At 39.9% G+C, this 9,510-nt stretch overlaps 3 pseudogenes; all 3 read right to left on the bottom strand.

Moving 5' to 3' along the window:
• Nucleotides 1-1,596: 1,596 nt before the first annotated feature.
• Nucleotides 1,597-7,366, bottom strand: LOC107512620 (annotated as a pseudogene).
• Nucleotides 3,324-3,439, bottom strand: LOC118613933 (annotated as a pseudogene).
• Nucleotides 7,367-7,706: 340 nt separating the features above from the next.
• On the bottom strand, nucleotides 7,707-7,800 carry LOC118614476 (annotated as a pseudogene).
• Nucleotides 7,801-9,510: the final 1,710 nt, after the last annotated feature.

The following is a 9,510-nucleotide window of genomic DNA, read 5'->3' as shown; positions in this document are numbered from 1 at the left end:
GCTCGGTGATCTATATACAGAAAATGTTTACGCACCCCCCTCTGTAGATTAAAAATATACTTACGGAACAACATGGACTAATATACAAAATCCTCCAGTACCCTGTGACCAGTAGCCAGTATTGATACAAGGAGTAAGTCTGGTATTACATGCAAAACAAGTCCCTTGGGGGGCTACTAGGTAGTAATGGGAAGGAGTAGCTATGAGGGTACTGAGAAGTGGGCCCCTGCTCCCATACTGCCAAACTTGTCCCCTCCTACAGTGTTAACACCAGTTACTGACATAGTAAGCTCCCAGTTAACTGACACAGGCTGATGGGGATTACTGGGTTATAATCAGAGGAGTGGAAGAAGGAAGATAGAATTAAGGGGGCCCAGACTGGACCCGTAATAGTCTTATCTTTAATGAGTCCTCCGCCCAGCTCAGGGTCCATTGTTTTGATGCCTGAGGAGGATGGGCCACCTTAATCCTAGTGTGGTGAATCCAGTGGCAGCGTCCAGCTACCTTGACTGTAGTGGGTGTTGTGAGAATGACAAAGAAAGGTCCATCCCAGCGGGGCTCAAGAGAAGCAGGCTGTACCTTTTTCACCCAGATCCAATCGCCTGGAGCATGGTTGTGTGGCTGGACTGAATGCTGAGCGGTTGTTCTGGTGGCAGAGGCCAGTTGGTGTGTCTCCTGCCATGTGAGATAGAGGCCCTGAGCGGTCTCCTGCTTGGTGGAGAAGGCTTCAGTCCATCCTGCGTGGCTATTCGTTGCAGCCCTGGAATGTAATAGTCTCTTTTTAACAGTTCCATTAAGCTGGTTCCTCCCAAGTTAGTGCTCTGGTGAACCTGGGTTATAAGGTCTCGGCTCAAGGCCTCGGGCACCACAATGCGGCCATCCGGGAGCCTAACTCACCCAGCAGATTCCTTTTTTCCTCCCAGTTTGTTGCATAGTTCAACTTCCCCTGGAGTGTAGGTAGGGCACCCTGGGTGGTAGGGCCGGCAGAATGTCAATTGGCCCCTCTGGTTTTTGGGCAGCCTCCTTTGCTGTCTGATTAGCAAAGAAGTTGCCTTGTTCTACCTCAGAGCTGAGTTCTGGTGCCCTGGGCAATGGATGATTGCCACTTTCTTTGGCAGCCAAATTGCCTACCAAAGGGCAGAAGGGCTAGTATTTCTTCCTTATTCTTTTCTTCCCAAGGTCAGCAGCCCCCTTTCCTTATATAATGCCCCATGTACATGCTGTCCATGTAGATGTTAACAGTCTTGTTTTTGCCACAGCCCGCTGAGCTGAAGTGCCATGGCTTAGGGCTTGTGCCCAGATGACAGTCTCAGTGGTAACCATTGCAGCCCTGGCATACCTGACTCCTTCTGAGACGAAGCTACTCCCATCCATAAATAGAGTAGCATCCGGATTCGGCCAAGGGCTGTCTGTCAGGTCCATTTTGGTGTAGGTGACGTTCACTAGGACCTGAAGGCAGTCATGCAGGAGTTGGCAAGGGTCATCGTCAGGCAGTAAGGGTAGCTAGGTTGAATGCGGCAGTTTTCAGGAGCTTGTTCAGTGCTGGTGTCCCAGGATGGACGGGTATTCGGGAGTACATGATGGACATGGGTAGGATCAGTGGTGGGCTGCCCATTCAGTTCGAACTTCGAACACAGCTTTGGCAGCTTCTCGGAGGATCCGCTCTTGTTCCTCCAAGGTAAAAAGGACCTGGAGGAGCTGCTGATAGTCGTCCAGGTTGGCTGATGAGTAAAGTAGATAGTTTCCAGGAGAGAGGTTAATCCCTGTGGTTTCTCTGAGAAAGAAGGGTTCCGATGTTTCCAGTTATACAGATCACTAGTAGGGAAAGGAGCATAGACTATGAAAGGCCTCTGATGTTCAATCCCTGCAGGGGGGGTAGGACGATTCGAGGAAGAAACCTGACCCATGTTAGTAAAAACAGGCAAGAAAAGAGAATCCCCATAAAAGCCAAATAAGCCAGGGCTAGGATCAGCCTCTGACCCAGAGTGTAGTTGGGCGGGGCCACGGAGGCCAGACCCAAGGAAAGAAACAAAATAAGTAAACTTATGAAGACCAAGGCAATAGGAGGGTAACAGTACATTTGACCAGTCTGGACAGAGAGACACAATACAGACAGACAAGACAAACTACAGGTAACACAAAACGCTAGTGTACCCAAAAACCTGAGTACCTGAAGTCAAGTCTGACGTCTCAGACCTTGACCAAACTAGGGAAGTATTGCTGAATCCAGCCTTCCACCAGTTCCCTTTAGAGCCCAACAATAGGCAGATCCAAGCGCAGTCTTACTCACCAGTGAAACTATTCCAGATGGCTCGTGCCCAATTGTTACAGAATTGAAACTTTTGTCCACCTGCCCTCCTGGGCGAGTCCGCCTGGCGTCCGGGGCTGAGGAACGTCTCTTAGCAGCCATCACCTGGATGGCGCAGGTCCTCGCCAAGGTGGCCGGGGTCACGGGATTAGGAGATCTCCCCCTCTGGAGAGATCTCTCTGGGGCCTCCAAATGTTGTGGTGCGATCAATTCTAAGACCCACAGAGCCAATTGAGATGAGCTTTATTGGCCTGCTGGCGACTGACTCTCTACCACGCAGGGGCTGGAGGAGATCAGCCCCAATCTCCCAAAAGAGGCAGTTTATAAAGCCTAGAACCACACCCTGATTAACATCAAACAAGTAAACGGATTAATCAAACCCTTAACAAGGCCTAAATGCGTATGCACCTAACAATGGAACTTCAAAATACATGAAACAAAAACTGGTATAACCAAAAGGAGAAACAGACAAATCCACATTTAGAGTTGGAGACTTCAACATAGAAGCAGTAGACAGAAAATCAGTAAACATAAAGAGCTGAATAACCTTATTAATTCACTTTACCTAATTAAGATTTATAAAAAATTTGACCCAACAATTAAACAAAGTGTTTGTTTTTTCTGTATGATAATGAAAAATTGTTTATTGACATCTAAAATTACCCATTATATAAATTAAATTAACAAAATAGAATATTGAATAATAGATATAGTATGATCTCATTTTTATTAAAAATAGCTATGTATACAGATACATTGATCAAAATGTTAATAGTAGTAAGATTATGGATGATTTCATTTTCTTTGAGACTCTCCATATTATCTGAATTTAAAAAATAACGTTCACTTGATCCATAATTTTCTAATTTAAACATTATTCCCATTATAAAAACAATCAAGTGGATATTAAAATAACTCGTTCTTTTTTCTTTTTTAGGTGAGGCAACTCTTTGGTTGACCTCACAGATTACAAGGACCTTGTCAGTTTACAATCCCTTATTTTTTAATTTTTTGATGCCTACAGCACCTGGTCTTCCTAGATGGTCTCCTATCCAAGTAACCAGGACCAACCCTGCTTAGCTTCTGAGATCAGATGGGATCAGACTTGTTCAGGGTAGCACGGCTCTAGGCTAAAACAACTTTTTCTATTATAAAACTTGATTTAAACATACAGTTTTCAAGTAGACAATACTTTGAAGCAATCAAATTTCTGAATGCAAATCAACATGTTTAATTATATTCATCTTGATGCTGTTTCTGTTTAAAGGAGGTCTCTAACAAATGATCATGATGATATTTTATTTTTGTATAAAGTTTATCATTTTGTTTTAATGTCTATAATATCCATTAGATGCCTCTCTCTTCTCTTTACTGGTTATAAAACTATAATTAGGCATTTTAAAGATCTGCTTATAATTTTCCCTTTTAAAAGATATTAATGTATATAAATAAAACATTTACAGATAAGGATCTCTACAGAGTAATATACTCCCGAATATCTTAAATGCTAAATTTAATTACATTTATTTTATATAGCAATTAACATTATTGCAAAGAAATGGAAAATATTTTTATATATAAATATTTTCCCACCTAAGTGTAATTGAAAAGTTTCATTGAGAGTCAGTTTAAAATAATAAGAAAGAAAACAATAGGGAAAATACTGTATATAGCTACCTGTCTTTTAGTAATATTAATTTTGTTTTTCTTGCCAGTTTCAATCCATTGACACACAGAGCTTAGCACCATACTAAGAAGTCACACTATGACCTAAAAATATGATAGCCCCAGGAGAACTAGTGCCATCATTATTCATTTTCAATAAACATTTAACAGAATAGTGATCAAATATTGTGCCTTAGAACCTTAATCATGCAATACAAATCAATTTATGATATAAATCGTAATGAAGAACACGTGATGGCACAGTGAGGCTCTACATTTTCTTTGGAAACGCAAAAAGCTCAAGGATGTGATCAATCTTTTTTTCAGCTCTCGTAGCACGAAAGCTGGGTTTTCTAAGTAGGATTTCCACAAATTTGAGAAGTATGACATTGTAGCACCATCAATAATTCTGTGATCAGCTGACCAATGCACATTAATGATCTGTGCCTTATATATGTCTCCTTTCTGTTTGAACCAGGAAAGGGCCTTAATTATTCTAAGAGCCCCAGATGCTATTGAGGTGGCAATATCACTGGTTTGGCATAGGTACACCAATTGATCCAATGTAGGAAAGAGTAGAGTAAGTGTTCCTTCAATAAGATCAGTGGTATTGAGCTGACCCACAAAGCCCAAATTCTGTAGGTGGTTCAATTAAGATGCAATCTCAAATATGGAACAGATCTGAATGTTTTTCACATTAGGGACGATCAACCCCTGCTCAGTATTCATTGCTATTCCAATGTTACGAGAAGACTTACATGTTAAGTTCTGGCAGTTTTCATTCCCAGAAGCATTAAAGATAGGAAACTGTAGCAATCCCAAGGAAGCAGCCCTTAAAAAAGGCATAAAGGAGAGTTTAATTCCATGAGCAGAAACAATGAGTTTTAATTCTTCTCATAGTTTAACCAGTTCAATAAGGTCAACCTCATCACAATACTCAAACTGAGGCATCTTCAGGGATGCAGACATGATCTTGATCATTGCCTTCTGATAGTTTTTTTTTTATTGACTTATGGATGTTTTTATTGAAATATAAGGGATGGGTTGGGAAATGTACTGTGGGCGGTTATGTACATCAGGGCACTGTCCAATCTAATCTCCCTGGGATAGCTTCTGCAGCTTTTTCTTTTTCCTGGAGCTGCCGCTCTTGCTGCCAGCAGCTTCTTCGGGTCCACTGCTGAGCAGCTGCTCCTTAAAAGAGAATTTCCTCTTTTTCTTGGGGACATTCCTCTTTCCTGTCTCTTCAGGGTCACTAACTGGTTCCTCTTTGGGGAAAGATTTCTTCCTCTTGAAGAAGGAAAGACTTTCACTGCCAGCTGTTTCTTCGAAATTACTACTAATCAGCTCCTCCTTGGAAAAAGATTTTTTTCTTGGGTTTGGCGAAAGAGACAGGTGGGTCTTCCATTTTATTCTGCTGAGGAGCCTCCTGCAGCTTTTGCTTTTTCTTCTTTTTGGGTCTTTCATTTATCTCCTCACACTCCTCTGGCCGTACTACTGTTGTTTTCTGGAGATACAAGAGCAATGGCAGCCAACTACTTTTTTTCCTTCTTCAAGCATTTCTTCTCCTGTTTCTCCAGCTTCCTAGTTATCTCAGCAGTTGCTTCCTTTGCCTGAACAATGGCTTCCTTCATGACCTCCAGATTCTTAAGTGGAATCTCTTGGGGCTTATAGAAAGATAGTCACTCCTCAACTTGTTCTCGAAGGTTCTCTCCAAATACTCTTGTGGGTACCTCAGAGAAGCAATCAATTCATGAGGCAATATTGCATTTGTTTGCCAGGTATCGGGAGATGTGGTCTTTATTCTTGGCAACTGTTTGGCCAATGAAGGTGGAATGGAAAATGAGTCCATATTTCGGGGTGTTACCCCTTGTCTTCAGGGCTCTGGAAACACAGTCCCTTTTGCTGGGCCCTGAAAATCAGTCAGACACCAGGACTGGCCATTGAAAGCTTCTTATGGGTTATGTCCTGTAGATATTGGAGGTTTTGATATTGGTGTAAGTTTTGCCTTTTGGTTTTGGTGGAGGTGGCATAATTTCAGGTTTTGGTAAAGGAGGTAATTTAGCTTCTGTCCGCTTTTCCAAATAGTTGAGACTATCTTCTTTAAGTATTTGCCATCTTTTCCTGAGCCAATAACTTCACTCAGCTTAATATTGTTTTCCATTGCAAAGTGGCAAACTGCTGGAGTTACCAGTGTCTTTTGGCGTTTTATCTCTTGGTGTGTGTACTCATCACGGGGCACAGAAGGAGTTTCAACAATATCTTCTTAATCTTTTAAAGCTTCCATTTTCATGTCTATTAATGGCTTCCCCACATAGGCAATAGTGTCTAGATTATAATACAGTTTTTTAATGACTCCACCGTGGCAACTGGTGATAGTTAACAGAAGTTTTATCATTTTGAACTTCTCAGATGCTATCAAATTGAGACACAGCATCACTTTTCACATACTATTTTTTAATAGTTACTTCTGTAATCCCTTCTCCAACGTCTGAGAGTTTGAATCAAACTCTCTCTTCCCGTAGAACAGCAGTTGTTTTCAGCATCTGACATGGCTGACTATACTCAAATGAAGAATAACCAAAGAAACACAGATATATTGGCTTCAAAACATGAACATTACTACATGTTTGAAAGTAGTGAACACAAATTTTAAAATGGAGTTGGAGCTGCCATCCCAGAGGAACTGCCTTGCACATTTCTGTCTTACTTCTCAAACATTTACAATCCAAAGTGTTTGGCTTTTTTACTTGGCCTCCCTTTTAACTTTTGAGAGTGTATATTTTTATTAGAAACTGGTAAATTCTGAGCATTTGAAAGTTTGGCTTAAATCTCTTCTTTCACAAGAATATATAAAGTTTCTTGAGACACTTTTAGTTAACACTGTCACCATAAGGATAAATGGTCTGGAACTATTCCTTTCTCTCTTCCCTAGCCCATATGTTTCTTGGAATGTTCTTGTTTTCTAAACTCTAAAGAAAATCTCCCAATGGCTTCTTTCTTTTTCATTTTGAAGGACTTCTGAATTACAGTCTTGAATGTACTCAGGCCAACATGGTAAATTTCATTGAGCTGCTTGTGCCCCTTTGTGGCCAGCACTTACAATTACAGCTCAGTTTTGTTTACCAGCAAGAAGCATTTATTTGAACTGTTGCTTCACATACCAGAATAGGAGAGCTGGCAAGAACCACGGGGAGATGAGATCAGAACCAACTGAAAGTTAAGGGCATAGTTCTTGGCACAGGAGAAAGTGGATAGTTGAGCAAGGAAAGGATTCTGATTGAAAGGAGGAGGTATGGATGCCAGATTGTCATCAAACATGGCTACTACACATTGTGCAATTGTTTCTGTGTTGCCTCCCATACTAGAATATGAGTTCCATGATGGCAGAGACATTTTGCCTGACACTTAACAAAAGTCGTCAAATGATTGAGCAAATAAAGAAGCAAATGGTTTTAGTTCACAGAAAATTCACAGATGATGACTATTTTTCTATTTTTAAAACATTTTAATTAAAATTATTAGAATGACATTGGTTAAAAAACTCAAATAAGTTTCAAGTGTACAATTCAGCAATACTATATATATATATATATATATATATATATATATATATATATATATATATAGTGTGTTCACCACTCAAAGTTAGAGTTTCTCCTGTCACCAAGTATTTGACTCCTTTGACCCCTATCTACCTCGCCCCTCCCCCATTTCCCTCTGGTAACCACTAATCACAAAAATGGCACGCTTCATGAATTTGCATGTCATCCTTGCTAATCTTCTCTGTATAGTTCCAGTTTTAGTATATGTGCTGCTGAAGTGAGCACTCTATTGTTAATTATTCTTAAAATGGTAAATGCTTTAACAATTTTATTTAACAAAGCCACATGTGTCCAAAAGCATTTCTCAACCCTCAGTAAAGTCTCAGCTTTATTTACTTATTTGTTTTAATTATTAAATATTAATTGAGCACTACATTCTTGGATCTGGAAATTTAAAAATGTGACAGACACAGTTCTAGCCCTCAGAAGGGAGCACATTAGACGATACTGGAAATCCCCATCATGCTGCCAAGACCCAAATGTCAGTTCGATCCTGGCAGCTGCAGGAATATCTTAAGTTTTATTTCCTTTTCCTCAGGTTCCTTTGTCTTATTGTATTCCTGTTTTTTTTCCCTCCACTTTAACTCCTAATACTCTATTTATTCTTTTTCCAATGATTGCCTATTACATTGTATTAAACTCAAACTTTATATATTTATAGAAAAGCTAATAAGAAATAAATGCATTTGTATTAGAATTTCTCTAAGTTGTTATAGAAGTGTTTTTGAATTCCTTTTTTTCCCCTAAAGGAGAAATGTAATTAGAATAAGAATGCATTCCCTGTAACAGTTGCAAATAGGAACCAATGTTCAATGGAGGATTATAAATACCTTGGGGATACAAGATGATCCTAATGGAGAAATGAAGCTGAGAAATACTTAAAAGGTTCTTTAAAAGACGTACATAGAAAATAATGGCAAAATTGGAAATAGTCTCCTGAGTTCTTGAGTTTCTCATTGTCTTACTACTTGTTCAGCCATACTCTCTGCTTTTACAATATAATACACCCAGGGGATATAACTTATGCAAAAATATACACACTTTATTAGGCTAAAGCAGGGTTTCTCAACCTTGGCATTATTGACATTTGAGGCAGGATAATTCTTTGTCGTAGGGCTGGCATGGGGAGGGGAGGCTGTACTGTCCTGCACATTATAGAATGTTTAGCAGCATCCCTAACCTCTTCCCACCAAATACCAATAGCCAAAATGTCACCAGATATTGCTAAGTGTCCCTTGGGGAGCATAATTATCCCTGGTTGAGAACCACTGAACTGGACTAAATCAACCATTTCTAGTTAGTTCCTGAGCATTAAAAGTTTATTTCAACCCCTACCATTCTACTAAAACTGTTCTAACCAGGATATCCAATTACTATCTTGTGGCTAAATCAGGAGATTCTTATCTAACCTTATTTAACTTGATTTCTCCAAAGCATTTCACGATTCTTTTTTTCTTCAAACATTCTCTTCTCCTTGACATTGACTTCTCTTAGTTTTCCTGCTACTTATTCAGGTGCCCTTTTGTAGCTTCTCTTCTATTGTCTATCCCTTTGCAGCTTCTCTTCTATTGTCCATTTTTAGTGCTGTGCCCTAGGCCCCAGGGCCTTCTCAATTTTACACATCCTCCCAGAATGATCTTATCCATTCCTGTGGAGTCTACTTCCCTGTCTGTATCGATGACGCTCTTATCTTTACCTTAAAAGCCCAGATCTCTCTTCTGTGGTATAGGCCCAACTGCCTACAGATATTTTTACTTGAGACTCCCTCAGGCATTTCAAAATTAAAAAATGTCTAATAGAACTATTTGTCGAGATGGGAATAACCAAATTTTTTTTCTTCCCTGTGTTTCCTATTTCAGTGAAAAGCATCATCTTTACCAATTGCCTAAGCCAGAAAGCAGGATGCAAATTTTTCCTTTTCCCTCCAGTTTGCAT

The sequence above is a fragment of the Rousettus aegyptiacus genome, unplaced genomic scaffold (genome assembly GCF_014176215.1).
Source record: "Rousettus aegyptiacus isolate mRouAeg1 unplaced genomic scaffold, mRouAeg1.p scaffold_m13_p_2, whole genome shotgun sequence".
In the NCBI taxonomy this organism is placed as follows: domain Eukaryota; kingdom Metazoa; phylum Chordata; class Mammalia; order Chiroptera; family Pteropodidae; genus Rousettus; species Rousettus aegyptiacus.
Note: the sequence above shows the minus strand (reverse complement) of the source record. Positions and strands in the feature narration are given on the sequence as shown.